We start from the raw sequence: 19,915 nt of genomic DNA on the forward strand, positions 1-19,915 counted from the left end.
GCTGTAAATAGTCTCCACGTAGCCGTACATAACCATTTCCAGTCAATGATCGGTTCAGTTTCACCAGAGGACCCAGTCCATGAATTGGAGACTCATCTGACCAGGCCACGATTTTCCAGTCGTGTAAGGTCCAACGCATATGGTCACGTGCCCAGAGAGGTGCTGCAGGAGATGTCGTGCTGTTAGTAAAGGCACTTGGGTTGGTCGTCTAATGCCATAACCCATTAATTCCAAATTTCGCCGCACTGTCCTGACGGATATGTTCGCTAATTTCTGCGATTATTTCATGCAATGCTGCTTGTCTGTTAGCACTGACTATGCCACTGCTTTCGGTCGTTAAGTGAAGGCCATCGGCTGCTACGTTGTCTGTGGTGAGAGATAATACATAAAATTTGATGTTATTGGCACAGTCTTGACACTGTGGATCTCGGAACATTGATTTCCCTAACGATTTCCGAAATGTAATGTCCCAAGCGTGTAGTTCCAACTATCATTCCGCGTATAAAATCAAATGGCTCTGAGCACTATGGGACTTAACGTCTGAGGTCATCAGTCCCCTAGAAACGTAGAACTACTTAAACCTAACTAACCTAAGGACTTGACACACATACATGTCCCAGGCAGGATACGAACCTGCCACCGTAGCGGTCACGCGGTTCCGGACTGAAGCGCCGAGAACCGCTCGGCCACAACGGCCGGCCATTCTTCGTATAAAGCCTATTAATTCCCTTCGTGCGACCATAATCAGGTCGGAATCGTTTTCACATGAATCGCCTGAGTATGAATGACAGCTCTGCCAATGCACTGCCCTTTTATACCTTGTGTACACTGCAGGATACTACCGCCATCTTTATATGTGTGTATCGCAATCCCATGACTTTTGCCACTTAGTGTATTTAGGTGTTGATGTGACAGGTATGATATCGCTACGTTATGAGCAATGTAGTGGACTTGCATAGCTTTTTTGTATTCTTCTTACGTGCTACGGTCAGCTAAGTGTTTGTTCTGTTCCCCTCTCATGCTTTTCACTTTTGGTGTCTGAAGGATTCGGTTGCATTTTCTTGTCTGTTCATGCCAGATTGTCTATGAGTTTGTTTAGTCGAGAAAGTTATGCGTTTGCGGTACAATACGCGGCTGAAAATGGAAGAGATTTTGAATTGTCCTACCTGCTGTCACATTGTTTGTTAACTTATTCTGAAATGTGCAAGTACTGCTTAGCCTGTGATTCTTCTACCAGCACCAGATTAGAGTTGTTGCCGGGGGTTGGCAGCTCATATGTTACTGTCCGTGTGGTTTTGTGGGGAGAGTAAGAAGCATATGTGTTACTAATCTATTTTGTGTCGTGCATTCGGGAATGGGATGTAGCTCCATGGTGAGTGGTTCGGCGGTGAAGTGCGATCGGGAAACAGGTACACATATGTCAGGTGGGCATTGGTAGTCCAACTTTTATAATTCTTCCTGCGGTCGGTACCCACAAGCCGGTTGGTAGAAAGTGTATGTGTGGGGACTGCGCGATCGGGAATCGGTTATAGCTCCACTGCGAGTAGCTACACTGTGACGTGTGATCGCTAATGAGGCACACATGTGTCGTGTGTGTTTGCTAGTTCAATCACGCTAAATATAGAGGCGTATAATTTGGAAATTTGAGGTAAGTTCCTATGGGACCAGACTGCTGAGATCATCGGTTCCTAGGCTTGCACGCTACTTAATATAACTGAAACTAACTTACGCTAAGGACAACACACACACCCATGCCTGAGGGAGGACTCGAACCTCCGACAGGGGCAGCCGCGCGAACCGTGGCAAGGCCCCCCAGACAGCGTGACTACCCCCGTGGTGTATAATTTGGCCGTCGGTTGTGTTGTATTAGCTTGTGTTAAGACCGTATACCTACTATTTGAAATCTGGTTGATTCTCTGTCTTTAGTGGTATTGAGGCGTAGCGCCGTATAACGATCCTGCCTTGGAGGCGGTTAAGTGGGAGATGTGTCTCAGAGCTGGACAGTGACAGATGCTGACGTGAGACTGGACGCGCACGTACTTTATGTATCAGCCGATAGAGGACAATATTGGATAGGGGGACTGTGATTTTAGTTTCGATTGTTGTCACTAGAGTGCACTAAAGTAATAGAATGTTTTTCATAAACTGTTCTAGTATTTTCATAAAGTATTATTATGTCTTTTTGTGTATGTAAAATGCTATAAATGTGTTTTAGCAGTATGAATGATGCGTGAGTGTGGTTTAAGGTTAATAGGAAGATAATTGTTTAAAGAGTTATGTAGTAGGATTTAGTGTGGGAACATTTCGAAGAAGTATGGATATGGACAAAGGGGATTTTTGTAGAATAGATTTGTAAAGTAAGTTTATGGTAAAGGGAAAGTTAATTCAGGTGTAAATAACAATAGTAAATAACTTTATGCATAAGCAAAACTTCAGCATATTAGGTAATTACGTCGGTAAAAAGTACAGTCGTTAGGTTTAATACTTTGCGATTGGTTATTAATGAAAAGCGTGGATTGACGCGGGAGAATGTTGTTTTGCTATTGGCCAATGGTAAAGCAATATTCTTCGCGCGCCTTTCTCTGCTGGTAGAGAAGACTTAGAGTATTCTAGAGAAGTGTGGGAGCCTATCCATGGAACAGTTCGGACGTGTGTAGTAGTAGTTCCGATGGAAACGGTAAGTTGCCGGATCTAGCAGTGTTTCATACATCAAAAGTGTGGTAAAGTGACGGCATAATTATTCCGATGGGCGTGTAGAAATTTCGAAAAGTTTAAGTGAATTTTGTGACGAGAAAAGACAGATATTCCGCGTGGCGTATTGAGCAGGTCGGTAGCTAAAAACTGTGACTGAATTAGGTACCGACAGACTTAATATTTGGCGAGCATTATCAATCAAAAACAATCAGTATTTTTGTAGCTATTACGTTTTCGGGAAATGCAACACCATAAACTTGCTAACGTGAGTGAAAGGGATTCTGAGTGACTGTGTTAAGACTAACACGGGCTTGGCAGTGATACTTGTTCACCTAAGTTTCAGAATATATTAATTGAGGACAAAATTTCCAACCTTTCATTTGTGTGAAAACTTTCTCCCGAAACGTAGAGTAGTGACTTAAATTGCAGTCCGCAGCTCGTGGTCGTGCGGTAGCGTTCTCGCTTCCCGCGCCCGGATTCCCGGGTTCGATTACCGGCGGGGTCAGGGATTTTCTCTGCCTCGTGATGACTGGGTATTGTGTGATGTCCTTAGGTTAGTTAGGTTTAAGCAGTTTTAAGTTCTAGGGGACTGATGACCATAGATGTTAAGTCCCATAGTGCTCAGAGCCATTTGAACCGTTTGAACTTAATTGCTGCCTGGCTCACGTCGAAGTACAGTAGGTTTCACTCGGTTTCCCTACTGATGATCTGCTGAGACAATGTTTACAGGTAGGTGCAGGTTCGTCGTAAAGGGACGGAAAGAACCGCGCCGCCGCAGTATGACAGGAACACTGTTTAGTAACGAGGATATATTTTCCCATTTTCGAGAGGACGACCGGAAAGTATCGCGTGTGTGTACTGTGCGCAATACTAGTCACTAAACTGAGACTGGTAGTACCACTGTTCGTTAGATATCCACTTAATGGCGTGATATGTGGACAAGTTTTTTGTGACAACTGTGTTTGACATAGTATTATATTTGTGAGGTTGGAAGTCTGTTTGCAATGATCTTGTTCCTGCTCGTATGTGTGCCTGCGTGTTTAATGGTTCAAATGCTCTAAGCACCATGGGATTTAACATCTGAGATCATCAGTCTCTGCGACTTAGATCTACTTAAACCTAACTAACCTAAGGACATCACACACATCCATGCCCGAGGCAGGATTCGAACCTGCGACCGTAGCAGCAGTGCGGATCCGGACTGAAGCGCCTAGAACCGCTCGGTCACATCAGCCGGCTGCGTGTTTAATGGGCATGTCCATACTTATTTAATTGACCTGGTGTAGTACTAAAGGAGCAACGGATGTGTGATTGTTGTCGTCGTCATCCACTTCTCTCAGTGGCGGGCCTTATGTTTCTTTTTTAAAGTCATACACCAAGAATGGTTCTCAGTTGATGGTGATTGAGCAGCCTAAGGCACACCTTACCATTTTAGCGCGTTTGATTTTAAGTTACGGCTAGTGCCTGTTTAGTTATAAAGGGGTTAGGTCTCCGTCTTAAACTGAAGTCCTGGTTTAAGTTCGGTTAGTGCCTGTAAGAGCAGTCATACTTCATTATAAGGGCCTATTGAGGACCAAGCTAATTAAGGCACTAATTGTGAGTTCACTAGTTTGAGTAACCTTGGATGTGGCTTACAGCGGCCGCTGTTTGCTTGTTATGTGTACTAATTTGGTTCAAATGGCTTTGAGCACTATGGGACTTAACATCTGTGGTCATCAGTCCCCTAGAACTTAGAACTACTTAAACCTAACTAACCTAAGGACATCACACACATCCATGCCCGAGGCAGGATTCGAACCTGCGACCGTAGCAGTCGCGCGGTTCCGGACTGCGCGCCTGGAACCGCTAGACCACCGCGGCCGGCTGTACTAATTTGGGTTACTGTCCGCGTGCTTTGCTAGGTGGTAACGTGCTCGCCTCCCATGCAAGCGGGCCTGGGTTCGATTCCCGGCCGGGTTGGAGATTTTCTCCGCTGGTGGATTGGTTGTTGTGTTGTCCTCATAAACATTTCATCCTGTTTAGCGGCGCACAAGTCGCCCAATGTGGCGTCGAGTGGAATAAGACTTGCACTTGGCGGCCGAACTTACCCTCATGGGGTCTTCCGGCCAACGATGCCACACGCTCATTTCCATTTTGGGTTACTAACTGGGAACGTAGAAAAATGTTAGCTGTGTTATTATGTTTGATGGTGAATGCTCGCTTGTGTACATTCTGTGTGTGTGTTTGTCTTTTTTTTGTAATATACAAAACTTACTGTGACCAGATTTTCATTAATGAATTTCCGCTTTACTTTTATGACGAAGTGTAACGGAATGCTCAATAAAAAATATGAAGTCAAAACTTGTTCAGGCTTTATGGCATTGCTTGAATAATGTTTTGCTCTTTTGCTCTGCCTTTCTTTTTTAATGTCATCGGACAGTGATGTTGTGCTTTGCAGTGTGACCCAGTCACAGATTCAGTTCTCCGTTACAGAGCAAGAGAGTTCCGTTTTCCCTGCGTCTTGCTATTTCGGCAGGGAGCCTGTGGCGAGCGTGCCATCGTTGCCACCTGTGCCGCGCCGATACCGTCGGTAGGGGTTCTTGCTTTCGGCACCTGGGTCACTGAAGGGACATAGGACGTATAAATGGGTGGCGTATCCAGCTAACTGTTGATGTGATTTTAGAGAAGAAATAAAAAATGAAAATAAATTAAAATAAAAGATTTGTGTCTGACCTAAACATACTAAGCCGCATACACCCAGTTCTCTAATCCCCCTCTCACGTTCGCCGCTCGTTTCAGATCTGGCTATGATCCACACAGGCTGTGCGTCATCAGACGGGCCAGCTTAACGACTTGCTGACGGGCTGGTCCTGGTGGTTTAAATCCTGTTTCCACGTGCTGACAGTTAAGGAGGGCCTCGTGTATCGATGCTGCGTCGGAACATGTGGAGTGGGATCGATGGCCTGATGTGGTATAGTCGGTAAGTCGGTCAATTGTTCGATGGGAGTGCTCGTGACGTCCCTCACATGGAAATGCCAGCTGCGAAAGCCGTGTCTGCTGACGCTGCTGACAGTGGACCGTACGAAGTTCCCCTCTCCGATTCGATTCATATTGGCAGGGTGTTCAGGGGACGACTAGTTTTTCAACATATGTAGATGGGAAGAGGCAACTCTCAACCGTTTAAGAGAAATCGAGTTTGAAAATCGTAGGTGTACTTATAGACTTTGAAGGGTCGCTAGTATCGAAGAGTCCACAGCCGTGCGAATAAGCGCTTAGTTTCGTAAGTGCGAGGTCGCTGGATCGAAGCTTACCGCCGGTATTAGCTTTTTGATAGCTGTCTGATATTCGGTAATATGCTTCGATATGCGCGGTATGCCGCAAAATTATGGGGCAGCAGAGAACGGATTAAGAATATAAACCAAGTTCGTTTTGTAATAGACACATTAGAAAAAGCCTTGTATGTGGGAAACTTCGGCTTTCATTGTATTTTTTGTTCATCGAAATAATTATTGTTTTCCATATTTCTACGATCAACATCATCCCTATTTGTGCAGTGTTTCGTAAGCTACACACTATGTGATCAAAAGCATCTGGACACCCCCAAAAACATACGTTTTTCATATTAGGTGCATTGTACTGCCACCTACTGCCAGGTACTCCATATTCAGCGACCTCAGTAGTCATTAGACATCGTCAGAGAGCAGAATGGGGTGCTCCGCGGAACTCACGGACTTTGAACGTGGTCAGGTGATCGGGTGTCACTTGTGTTATACGTCTGTACGCGAGATTTCCACACTCCTAAACATCCCTAGGTCCACTGTTTCCGATGCGTTAGTGAAGTGGAAACGTGAAGGGACACGTACAGTACAAAAGCGTACAGGTCGTCCTCGTCTGTTGACTGACAGAAACCGCCGATAGTTGAAGAGGGTCGTAATGTGTAATAGACAGACATCTATCCAGAGCATCACACAGGAATTCCAAACTGCATCAGGATCGACTGCAAGTACTATGACAGTCAGGCGGGAGGTGAGAAAACGTGGATTTCATGGTCGAGCGGCTGTTCATACGCCTCACATCACGCCGGTAAATGCCAAACGACGCCTTGTTTGGTGCAAGGAGCGTAAACATTGCACGATTGAACAGTGGAAAATCGTTGTGTGGAGTGGCGAATCGCGGTACACAATGCGGCGATCCGATGGCAGGGTGTGAGTATGGCGAATGCCCGGTGAATGTCATCTGCCAGCGTGTGTAGTGCCAATAGTAAAATTTGGAGATGGGCTTGCACCCCTTGTTGTTTTGCGTTGCACTATCACAGCACAGGCCTACACTGATGTTTTAAGCATCTTCTTGCTCCTCACTGTTGAAGAGAAATTCGGGAATGGAGATTGTATCTTTCAATACTATCGAACACCTGTTCATAATGCACGGCCTGTGGCGGGATGGATGCACGACAATAACACCCCTGTAATGGACTTCTCTGCACAGAGTCCTGACCTGAATCCTATAGAACACCTTTGTGATATTTTGGAAGGCCGACTTTGTGCCTGTCCTCCCCGATCGACATCGATACCTCTCCTCAGTGCAGCACTCCATGAAGAATGGGCTGCCATTCCTCAAGAAACCTTACTTCACCTGATTGGACGTATGCCTGCGAGAGTGGAAACTGTCATCAAGGCTAAGGGTGGGCCAACACCACATTGAATTTCAGCATTACCGATGGAGGGCACCACGAACTTTTAACTCATTTTGAACCAGGTGTCAGGATACTTTTGATCACATAGTGTATGTTATACTTGTCGCAAACCTAGATAATAATACATGTATGCATACATACAGTATGCATGCGACAGGCATGCCTGCAAGCACGGGCTAGGAACCATATGTATGTCCAAAAGAAAGATCGTTTTAGTGTCACTATGCTACAGTACAGGATCAAAGTATGAATATTACACACTTCCTCGCGCTTAGGCAAATGGAGGTAATCGGTTGATTCTTTTTGCATTTGATGTGGTCTGCAGTGGACTTGATGGGACTTAAGGAGGCACCTTTAGTTCATGGACGGTTCCTCTGAAAACACCCATAAATTGCTTTTTACTATATTTTCGCCTCTACCAGATGACCAAAACCTAGCCGAGGATTTCAAGACGGCTATGTACAGCAAATGACTGAAGTTTTTGTGATATATTGCAAAGATCCCGATCTCAAAAATTTTCTTGGTATCTTTATCCGTTTCCAACATACAGAGGTTCAAATTTATCCTACTTCTACACATAAAATCCGGTATAAGGCGAAATCTAAATAAGAAATAACGGCAGGAAATTTCTCAGATTTTAACGCTATATTCTCTAGGCGTTTACCTAGAAGAGCTATCTCCTAGTTTTCAAAAATCTTTATCCCTTAACGAGAAACACCCCCGATTCTTGGTTTTTTGAATACCAAAACCCGGCCTCGGTTTCGGAGACGGCTATGGACACCAAATGGCTGTAATTTTTACGACGTATTCCTAACATCCCTTTGTCGAACAAGCTTGAAACTTTTCGTCATACCTGCCTGTATCCCATCCCGAGGTACAGAGGTTCAAAGTTACACAACTTCTACAAGTAAAATACACACTTAATATCCGGCGTGAGACGGAAACATGGCTTAGAAAGTGACGTAGCACGCAGAAATATGCTGTAAAGTGTCTCCTTTATCATCTGGAAATCCCATGTTGTTGTACTGAAGCACATGCGAATTTTTTTGCACTTGAAATCCGACCTGAGGTGTAAAATTAGTTTTGCATTATTTCAGTTTCACGTAAGTAAACTACCTAAATTTTACAAACCAAAATATTTCTTTTCATATGAGTTAGGGTTAAGTTGCGTTATTCGTACCACAGCCTAAGTCTTACTCCAGTAATATCTGGTCCCACGACATTAAGTTGTTTAAAACTGAACTAAATAGCTGTGCAAGTAAGCAAAACCAAGTGAGGGGACTGCTGGCTGTAGTACCAAAAGAATAATTATCCAATAAATTTGTTTCACATTTTATTATATTCTCTCTCTTATTTTTAAGGTATTTCAGAGAATAATACGATAATAAAGTAATTGTTTAGGCTCTGCCTGTAGTTCTCGTTCGAAACGTTAAAGCTTTCACTGCCTAAGTCGTGCCTTTGGAGACTACGTTAATTGTACGACTTGGGCCTTGATGGATATTAGATACCAACTAAAAATCATATGTTCCTACTGATCAATATGACGAAGAGGGCGTACAATAATTAGAAGCAGGAGGATATGGACGAAAATTTACTGAAATATTAGAATGACAAACTGAAATTAATGAAGCATGTTGACGGTATACACTGAAGCGCCAAGGAAACTGGTATAGGCATGCGTATTGTAGTACAGAGATTTGTAAACAGACAGAATACGGCGTTACGGTCGGAAACGCCTATATAAGACACCAATTGTCTGGTGCAGTTGTTAGATCGGTTACTGCTGCTACAATGGCAGGTTATCAAGATTTAAGTGCGTCTGAACGTGGTGTCATAGTCGGCGCACGAGCCATGGGACACAGCAAGACCGAGGTAGTGATGAAGTGGGGATTTTCCTGTACGACCATTTCACGAATGTACCGTGAATATCAGGAATTCGGTAAAATATCAAATTTCCGACATCGCTGCGGCCAGAAAAGATCCTGCAAGAACAGGACCAACGACGACTGAAGAGAATCGTTCAGTGTGACAGAAGTGCAACCCTTCTGCAAATTGCAGCAGATTTCAATGCTGGGCCATCAACAAGTGTCATCGTGCGAACCATTCAAGGAAACGTCATCGATATGGGCTTTCGGAGACGAAGGCCCGCTCGTGTACCCTTGATGACTGCACGACACAAAGCTTTACGACTCGCCTGGACCCGTCAACACCGACATTGGACTGTTGATGACTGGAAACGTGTTGCCTGGTCGGACGAGTCTCATTTCAAAATGCATCGAGTGGATGGACGTGTACGGGTATGGAGACAACCTCATGTATCCATGGACCCTGCATGTCAGCAGGGGAATGTTCAAGCTGGTGGAGGCTCTGTAATGGTGTGGGGCATGTGCAGTTGGGGTGATATGGGTCCCCTGATACGTCAAGATACGACTCTGACAGGTGACACGTGCGTAAGCTTCCTGTCTGACCACCTGCAACCATTCGTGTCAATTGTGCATTCCGACGGACTTAGGCAATTCCAGCAGGACAATGCGACGCCTCACACTTCCAGGATTCCTACAGAGTGGTTCCAGGAACAATCTTCTGAGTTTAAACAGTTCCGCTGGTCACCAAACTTCCCAGAAATGAACATTATCTGGAATGCCTTGCAACGTGCTGTTCACAAGAGATCTCCATCCTCTCATATCTTACGGATTTATGGACAGCCCTGCTGGATTCATGGTGTCAGTTTGCTCGAACACTACTTCAGACATTATTCTAGTCCATGCTACGTCGTGTTGCGGCACTTCTGCGTGCTCGCGGGGGCCCTACACGATGTTAAGCAGCTGTACCAGTTTATTTGGCTGTTCAGTGTAATATGACAAAGTCTACACTGCGTTGCCATTTGAAGGGTTTTAATAAAACATCAAAATTTGGAAGATCTAATGACATGACAGCAGAAATAAGAGACCAATTTTCACAGCATGTAATTAATTTAGAGTCCAGCTTCTTCGGAGTAACTATTACTGAATTAAGGAAACTTGCATACCAACTTGCTGAGAAACACCTGTTGCATAGTTTCAAAAAAGAAAAAGAAAGATAGCCAGTAGCGTATGGTATTAACAGAACACAGCATGTTGTTCTCAATGGAGAGACATCTACAGACGTTAAAGTAACCTCTGGCGTGCCACAGGGGAGTGTTATGGGACCATTGCTTTTCACAATATATATAAATGACCTAGTAGATAGTGTCAGAAGTTCCATGCGGCTTTTCGCGGATGATGCTGTAGTATACAGAGAAGTTGCAGCATTAGAAAATTGTAGCGAAATGCAGGAAGATCTGCAGCGGATAGGCACTTGGTGCAGGGAGTGGCAACTGACCCTTAACATAGACAAATGTAATGTATTGCGAATACATAGAAAGAAGGATCCTTTATTGTATGATTATATGATAGCGGAACAAACACTGGTAGCAGTTACTTCTGTAAAATATCTGGGAGTATGCGTGCGGAACGATTTGAAGTGGAATGATCATATAAAATTAATTGTTGGTAAGGCGGGTACCAGGTTGAGATTCATTGGGAGAGTCCTTAGAAAATGTAGTCCATCAACAAAGGAGGTGGCTTACAAAACACTCGTTCGACCTATACTTGAGTATTGCTCATCAGTGTGGGATCCGTACCAGATCGGGTTGACGGAAGAGATAGAGAAGATCCAAAGAAGAGCGGTGCGTTTCGTCACAGGGTTATTTGGTAACCGTGATAGCGTTACGGAGATGTTTAACAAACTCAAGTGGCAGACTCTGCAAGAGAGGCGCTCTGCATCGCGGTGTAGCTTGCTCGCCAGGTTTCGAGAGGGTGCGTTTCTGGATGAGGTATCGAATATATTGCTTCCCCCTACTTATACCTCCCGAGGAGATCACGAATGTAAAATTAGAGAGATTAGAGCGCGCACAGAGGCTTTCAGACAGTCGTTCTTCCCGCGAACCATACGCGACTGGAACAGGAAAGGGAGATAATGACAGTGGCACGTAAAGTGCCCTCCGCCACACACCGTTGGGTGGCTTGCGGAGTATAAATGTAGATGTAGATGTAAATGTTTGTGAAAGCTGTTACCAATTTGTCCTGGCGAGGTCATGAAGCAGTACAGATGGCACGTAGGAAGGGGTTTAATCAAGATCGTCTTAATGAGTTTTTTTGATAAATATGAGGAAATACTATATGAACATAGGTTTACTGTTGATAAAATATACAACGTGGATGAAATGGAATTACCCATAGTTCACAAACCGTCTAAAGTAATTGCCCGAAAAGGCAAACATCAAGTGGGTGCAATCACAAACGTGGAAATGGGTATTACAACGGTATATGTATATGCAATGAACGCAGCAGGTGATTTCATAAGTCCGACGTTAATACTTGAGCGCAGCAAAATGAATAAAATCTTAAAAAGGGGAGCTCCAACAAACACAGCATTATGGATGCTAGACAGAGGGACGGATAACACCAGAACTGTTTCTCCGATGGGTAGAACATTTCATAAAATGTACGAAAGTTTTACTGGGTGGATATAGCACACACACCAAAAATTCCGAGGCAATTCAGCTGGCTCGTGATTATGGTATAATCATGTTATCATTTCCCGCTCACACACTTCCTCATCTGAAGTCATTGGAAAGTACGGGCTTTAAAACACTAAAAATCAACTACAATGAAGCGTCGTCTGTGTCCTGGCAGTGTTATAAAACGAGCTAACATCAGAGAACTCGTGGGTAATCCATACCCAAGAACGCTCTATATGGACATAGCACTAAATGGTTTTAAGGCAACAGGCTTGCGGCCATATAACAGAAATGTCGTCAAAGAAGAAGACTGTGTAGCTGTTACTGTACATATTGCTGATCAATCAGACCAAGAATCGGCTGACGGAACTGGAGCAACAACGTGGAAATCTGGAAGGTCGCCTAGCGTTGCATCACCACTCAAAGATTTGTCTGGAACTTCTACAATACCCGTAATAAGATCTTCTGCTCGATCTTCCTTATACAGTTGATATAACCAATTTACTTTGTCCTTTAGTTTTTTATTGTTGTTAAAGTTTTCATCTTCCTGTGTCTTTTTTATTGGTTTTGTGCACAGGTTTCTTCTTTTTGTGCCTTTTCTTTCGCTTCTATTTTCTTTTTGTAAGGACTTGGTGTTAATTTCATTGTTGATTTAGGCCGTTTAGTGAATTGGTTATGTCAGTTGTGTAGGGAAGATCGAGTACCAGATCTTATTAAGTGTATCAAATGTAAAGTTTGGATACATGACCTGCGCGCTGGCGTGGGAAATAAAATTAAGAAATATCTTTGTGATATCTGTGTTCAAACCAACTGATTTTCGATATGCCAGTTTAAGCAATTTCTTAAGAATTTGTATTTCGTTTCCTATGTGCAGTTTCATTACAAGAAAATATGGTAGTAATCTTACGTTTATTATTTCTAATTTGTTATTGTGACGTTTTGAGAAATTATTCCATGGATTTAGCATATCTTCGCTGCCGTCTTGTCCTTAGTACGACTTAGGGGGTACGAATGAGGAAACAAGGCCCTTAATCGTACCGAAGGTACAGATTTGGTAAAAAGATTGAAAACTCATTGTGCGAAAACGTTTTTGTATTTGTTTGGGAGCTGGTTTTGATAGCTTAAAAAATTAAGTGTACGCAAAAAAATTTGTTATTTAAATCATCCTTCAAATTCCATGTTCTCCCTTAAAGGGTACGACTTGGGCAACCTTACCCTACGTGTCCTACTGCAGTACGGAAAAGAAGGGAACCAGCGGAAAAAGGTTCTTATCGAAGGGCAAAAAACGCGAATATGTTTCTCTTTATTTAAACGACTGACTGAAAAGGGGTGTACCAGCCACCTCATTCTGCCTTCCTCAGTACCTTTAAAAATTTTACGATAAATATTGTCAGGCGAACATATTCTCGCCTTTTTATGTTGAGAGAGAAGAAGACAGTGGCAGTGGCAAAGAGACGGAAAAGTAATACATGCTGGAAGATATTAGACAGTGCTTGTGTTATAGAAAGAGCGCAGGAGATAGCGGCAGTGTGATATAAAGAGAGGAACACAGTTACAGGTGAACATAGTTGACAGGGACCCAATAGTGCTGAAGGAAGAAATTGGTTCAAATGGTTCTAAGCACTATGGGACTTAACATCTGAGGTCATCAGTCCCATAGACTTAGAACTACTTAAACCTAACTAACATAAGGACATCACACACATCCATGCCCGAGGCAGGATTCGAACCTGCGACCGTACCAACAGCGCGGTTCCGGACTGAATCTCGTAGAACCGCTCGGCCACAGCGGCCGGCTGCTGGCAGAAGAGTGAAGAAGACAGTGCTGCGGTAGGGGGAAATAAAGAGAGAGAGAGGCAGTGGAAGTGGGTGAGAGCCAATGATAATGAGAGACAGAGTATACGACAATGACAACGAGGAGGAAAATAGTGACAGTGAGAAGAAAAAAGAATGGTTCTAATGGCTCTGAGCACTATGGGACTTAACATCTGTGGTCATCAGTCCCCTAGAACTTAGAACTACTTAAACCTAACTAACATCAGGACATCACACACATCCATGCCCGAGGCAGGATTCGAACCTGCGACCGTAGCAGTCGCGCGGTTCCGGACTGAGCGCCTAGAACCGCGAGACCACCGCGGCCGGCTAGTGAGAAGAGACAGCAGCATTAGGAAGGAAGGAATGAGATATTGGCAGTAAGAGAGAGAGAGTGACAGTGAGAGGAGACTATAGTAGTAGGACAGACCGAAGAAGACTGTGGCCATGACAAAGGAGATAATGACAGAGAGACACTAAGAAATAATAACAATGAGTTGGGCTTAATGAGTGAGTGAAAACGGGGAACTGGGAGTGGATTGGTATGAACCACTTACGGCGATGGACTATTGGGTGTATGTTAAATTAGGGGAATTTGTGGGAGTTTGAGGTGAGTTGCACGTTAAAAAAAGCGAGAATGTGTTCGCATGCCAAAATTTTTAGGGGAAATTGTAAAGGTGCTCAGGAAGGTAGAATGAGGCAGCTGGTACCCAAATTTTCGGTCAGTGTCTTTTAAATAAACGGGAACATATTGGCATTTCTTGTGCTTCGATAGGAGCAGTTTTCAGCTGGTGACTATCCTGATTTGGAAGTCCTCGTGTATCCTCTTCTTATTTCCAGTTTAGATAAAAAAAATTCTGCTTTATTTCAGGATGAAGATTAGGAAAACAATAAATGGATCACTAGATATTGATAATTTGCACAGCCATAATAAATCTGTTGTTAGAACTACGTGGGATTAAAAATCGAAACAGCCGGCCGGAGTGGCCGTGCGGTTCTAGGCGCTGCAGTCTGGAACCGCAAGACCGCTACGGTCGCAGGTTCGAATACTGCCTCGGGCATGGATGTGTGTGATGTCCTTAGGTTAGTTAGGTTTAACTAGTTCTAAGTTCTAGGGGACTAATGACCTCAGAAGTTGAGTCCCATAGTGCTCAGAGCCATTTGAACCATTTTTGAAAAATCGAAACACTGGCGGCGAGATTCTATCCCGTGACCTTACACTTAAGGAACTAAGTGTTTACGGACTTCTTGAATTCAAGCGACCCTTCAAACTACTGTACAGAAGCAGGCCTCAAATTTTCATACTCATTTTTCTCGAAAACGACTGAGAGTTGCGTCTTTCTGTTGACATATATTGAAGTCCTAGTCGTGCCCTACAGACCCTGTCCATTTAAATCATATCGGTGAAGGGAAATTCTTAGAGTGCCCTTGTGGGCTAGCAGGGCATTGGCCGGTAACTGCGGCCTGGTTTTGGTTGCTGGGCTGCGGTCCCGGCTGTCGGTGTTACAGCCATTACACACCAAAACGAATAAAATGACATCCGCAGTACTAAATTCTATTTTTCGAAACTACATCACCGAAGAAAATCACAGCATGGTTTCTAAGTAAGATCGTCGAACTGATATGAAAATGACAGATACGGAAATAAGGCATTTCTTCTCTGATCGTCGTCCTGCGGGTAATGAATTTGACGAACAGTTGTTAAATAACTTACACATTGCTGCAGAAATTATTTTTCGATCTCCTCATACTTACTGACACTGAGTTCCATTTCTATGATCCAGCTTTGTAAAAGGCAGGAGTCTCAATATTCAAACACAGATCAATAAGCTACTTCATTTAACAAAAGTTTCACAAAGCTCACTAGTGGTGTAGATCAACTAACTTTCTGATTGCAAGCTCGTCCACATCAGCTTAGTAACTATATTCTGAATGGTCATTACGGAGTAAATAAAACGAAAAAAATAATGTCTGAAGTGTTTGATGCTTGCCGCTACTAACTTACAAGTTCACTTTTGACTGCATGGCGCTGACTGATTCAGAATTTGTTAATAACAACTGTTTATCCATGTGCATATTACAGAAATCATAAACTGATAAATATGGGATTATTGTATTTTAATAGAAAGATAAATAGGCAAAGAAATGTTTCAAATGACCCAATGTATTCTTTCCTTTCCTATCTTCGACTTCTGCTGCCACTGACGCCTGACGTTCGAGTCCATGGGCTGCTACGCAATTCTTAATCCTTATGATGTACCCCACCTCCCCTGGAAGTCTGGCGCAACATTTCTGGGACACCAGGTATACGTTACAAGACTTTCCTGTCTTTGGTGGGTTAATGCGTTTTGCTTAAAACTAAGTTGTTGAGAGCATTATGTACTGTAGCGTCGTGGAATAGTAAAGAGTAAAAGTAAAACAATAAAAAGAGTAAAAAAGTAAAAAAGTAAACGTGGAATATTGTCAAAGTTTCGTTGCCTATGCCGAGAGCCAGAGGCAGTAGGTTAGCCAAGAGGTAAGAGGATTGCACATGTATCGGAATGTGTCGTCACGCAGGGGCAGTGGCCTGGTTACACACAACAGGCGAGAGAGAATGGCTTAGCACGCAGGTTTGTGTTAGACGGAGACTTTCGTAGAGTGTAAGACAGAGGTATAGCGTCAGCTGTACTGCATTTCATAACTTCGCGTAAGTCTGCCATAACAACATGTAACTCTGTCACAAGAACACCTAAGGGGCGAATATGACAGATAAATCAGCAGTATAAGTGGAACGAATGCGTTCATTACAAATGAGCATGACGTCAGGGCGTCGCTCGTGCTTCCTTTAAATATGCCAGGTTTGATAGCAAGAAGGCACTGTTAAACTTGCAGTTAGATGTGTACTGGGTCGCTGTGTAGCGCTTAGCTCGGTGATCGACATGTTAATCTTTATTAAGGAGATGTTGCAGTAAGGGCGTCCCATCCAGCAGCAGACGTGAGGGGACAGTACCAGCTCTGGTCCTCTCTGCTGCCGCTGTCAATCATCAACCCAGGATTAGCAGACATCTCGACAGACTTGCTCGCCGCCAATGCTGACCACATCAGTGAACCGTCGTCGAGATCGTGCGGGGCCTAGGCCCTGTGCATCCACCGTCACATCCGGGTGAGCCGACGATGTTGGGGGATTGCAGTCCGTTCCGCCCGTCCACCTTGGACAAGCCACCAGGAGGAGCAGAGGAGAAGATGGGGTGGGACAGAGTACTCTCCGCACTACGAGATCGCCTCTCGTGCCGACAGCGCCGGGACTCAAATCCAGAGCCTCCTACACGCAGCAGCCTGCTGTTCGCCGCCGAGCCGGCCAGCTAGTCAGGCCCCATCAGCCACGCGCGGCCGAAGTAAGGGCATTCCACCGATACATTACAGCACGTGGCGCTGCACTAGCAAGACTGGTGCGGCCCAGAGCTGCTGTCATCGCTCCGAGTCAGCGAGGACTCGGGGAAGGTCGTTGATATCACCCAGCTCAGCCAGCCTGTGTTACGTGGGCCACATTGTACTTGGCAGGAATAAAGGTGTCATGAATTAATAAGTTTACTTTGTCGTTTCTGACGCGTCCACAGTCATTTCCTAGCATCCTGACAACTGGAGAGGTCACAGCTCGTCTTCCAGTCCACTGTAGGCGACCGGGACCACCGGGGCGCCTACAGTACCCAGATGAGATGTTCAAGGAAGAGATTTATGTTTGAAAATGTGTATTTGCTGCTGGCTTACTGCTTTTGAAGATGCCTAATGGCAAAGTGACTTTAAGGTGTATTAAAATACAGGACTATATACACTGACGGAAAAAATAGCAACACCAAAAAATAATTTGTAGAGTAATGAAATTTTGGTAATACATTTGTCTAGGTAAAATATTTAAGTGATTACCATTACGAGATAACAGCTTAACGTAAGTGCGAGATAAGCCATTGTAAATGTGAAATGCTGGTACGATAATAAGCGGTGTGACCGCCGGAATGTGAATGCAAGCATGCAGACGCAAATGCAATGTGTTACGCAGGTGCCAGACATCAGTTTGTTGGATGGAGTTCCACGTTTGCTGCAGACAGTCCGTCAATACAAGGACGATTAATGCTGGTTGTGGACGATGCTGGAGTGGTCGTCCGATGATGTCCCATATGTGCTCAATTGGAGACAGATCTGGTGATCACGCAGGCCAAGGCAACATGTCGATACTCTGCAGTGCATGTTGGATTACGACAGCGGTATATGGACGATCGTTATCCTGTTGGGAAACACCCCCTGGAATGGTGATCATGAATGGCAGTACAACAGCTAGATTCACCAGGTTGACGCACAAATTTGCAGTCACGGTGCTTGGGATAGCCACGAGAGTGCTCCTGCTGTCATACAGACCCTGACCATAACTCCAGGTGTAGGTCCAGTGTGCTAGCATGTGGACAGTTCGGTTGCAGGCCCCCAACTGGCCTCCTTCTAACCGACACCTGGCCGTCACTAGCACCGACGCAGAACCAGCATTCATCAGATAACACAACGACCTCCACCCTGGCTTCCAACGACCGCTAGTTTGACACCAGCAAAGACACAAATAGCGGTGGTTTGGGATCAGTGGAATGCACGCTTTAGCGTGTCTGAGTCGGAGCTGTGCTTGAAGTAACCGACTGGTAACAGTTCGTTGTCTCACTATGGTGCCAACTGCTGCTCAAGCTACTGAAGCAGTACAGTACGATGCCCCAGAGCCCCACAAGTTACACGAAGGTCGTCCGTCTGGGTAGTGCCACATGGCCATCTGGAGGCGTGTCTTCTTGCGACTGTACATTATCGTGACCACGTCTCCCAGCAATCATATACAGTGGCTACATTCCTACCAAGTCTTTCTGCAGTATTGGGGAAGGAACATCCAGATTCTCATAGACCCACTACGCGACCTCGTTCAAACCCAGAGAGGTGTTGATAATGGCGCCTTTGTCACCTTAAAGACATTCCTGACTAACATCACTAATCAAATCTCAAAGGTAATTAACGCTCATGACGGGTACAGGGTATATTTAAAGCAAACCTGATTTGCATCCTCATAGTCGCGCTACTAGCGCCACTCTTATACACCTTGAGTAGACATCACTTTTCAGATGTAGAAACACGCCTACTAACTTTCATTTATGTCACGCAACTCCTTCTTGGTGTTGCGATTTTTTTCCAGTAATGTAGATATTTACGTGGCTGTCAGTATGCGTAGTATTGTGATATACTGATTTGTGTTTCCTTGTTTTATAGCACTTGATTATGAGATAACGTATTCCCAAACATGTTGTTATAAATATATCACACATTCAACAGTTGGTGAGCAATTTTCTCAGTATTGAGTATGACCACCTGCTTTATAGTATGTTGGTCCACGTTTGGAACGTAATACAGTTACGAATATAGGCAACAATAACTCGACGAGTCCTTGGTAGGTTACCGGAGGTATGTAGCACCAGATACGTGCGTAAGGGTCACGGAAGTCTCGTAAATTATGTAAGGTGTCAGGCAAATCCAACACCTTCCATGAAAACCCTGACATGATAAGCAAATCCAGTAGTATGTCACATAGCTCCGAATAAATCGTGACATTAAATTAACCAAAGTAATACGAGTAACGAGTGAGCAACTGGAATACCACAGACTAACACAAGAATGCCTAAATGCATGTCATACCTTCCCACCATGAGACAGACGCAGTTCCGAGGGGAGAAACGAGAACAGAAGCCATGAGCAGAACCGTGTTAAGCTGGAAGGCCCTACGATAAGGGACGGACACCCACGTCGCCAGCTAACAGCTAGGACCACCTCCCAGCCCATGTTAAAAGATAGAGCCCTCCAGAAGAACAGTATAGATCTTACGATAACACTAAGAGGGCCACCCCAGCCGCAAGTTTTAGCGTGAGACTTTTTCGCGTCTCTGTTACATTGCAAACTTTAAAAACATTGCCCCACCACGAAAAGTATAACATTTCTCATTGGATAGACAGAATTTTTGTAGGCGGAGCTTAAGGTTAACATTGAGACACTGATTGGTCAGATGAAAACACAGCCAGATAGTTTTTTTAAACCAACTTCGGTAAATTGTAGTAAGGAGAAGTTAGGAGAGAGTTGCTTCCGAGACGGCGAGTTGAGCGGATTGGTTGGTTGGTTTGAGGAAGGAGACCAGACAGCGT

The sequence above is a fragment of the Schistocerca cancellata genome, chromosome 4 (assembly GCF_023864275.1).
Source record: "Schistocerca cancellata isolate TAMUIC-IGC-003103 chromosome 4, iqSchCanc2.1, whole genome shotgun sequence".
In the NCBI taxonomy this organism is placed as follows: Eukaryota; Metazoa; Arthropoda; class Insecta; order Orthoptera; family Acrididae; genus Schistocerca; species Schistocerca cancellata.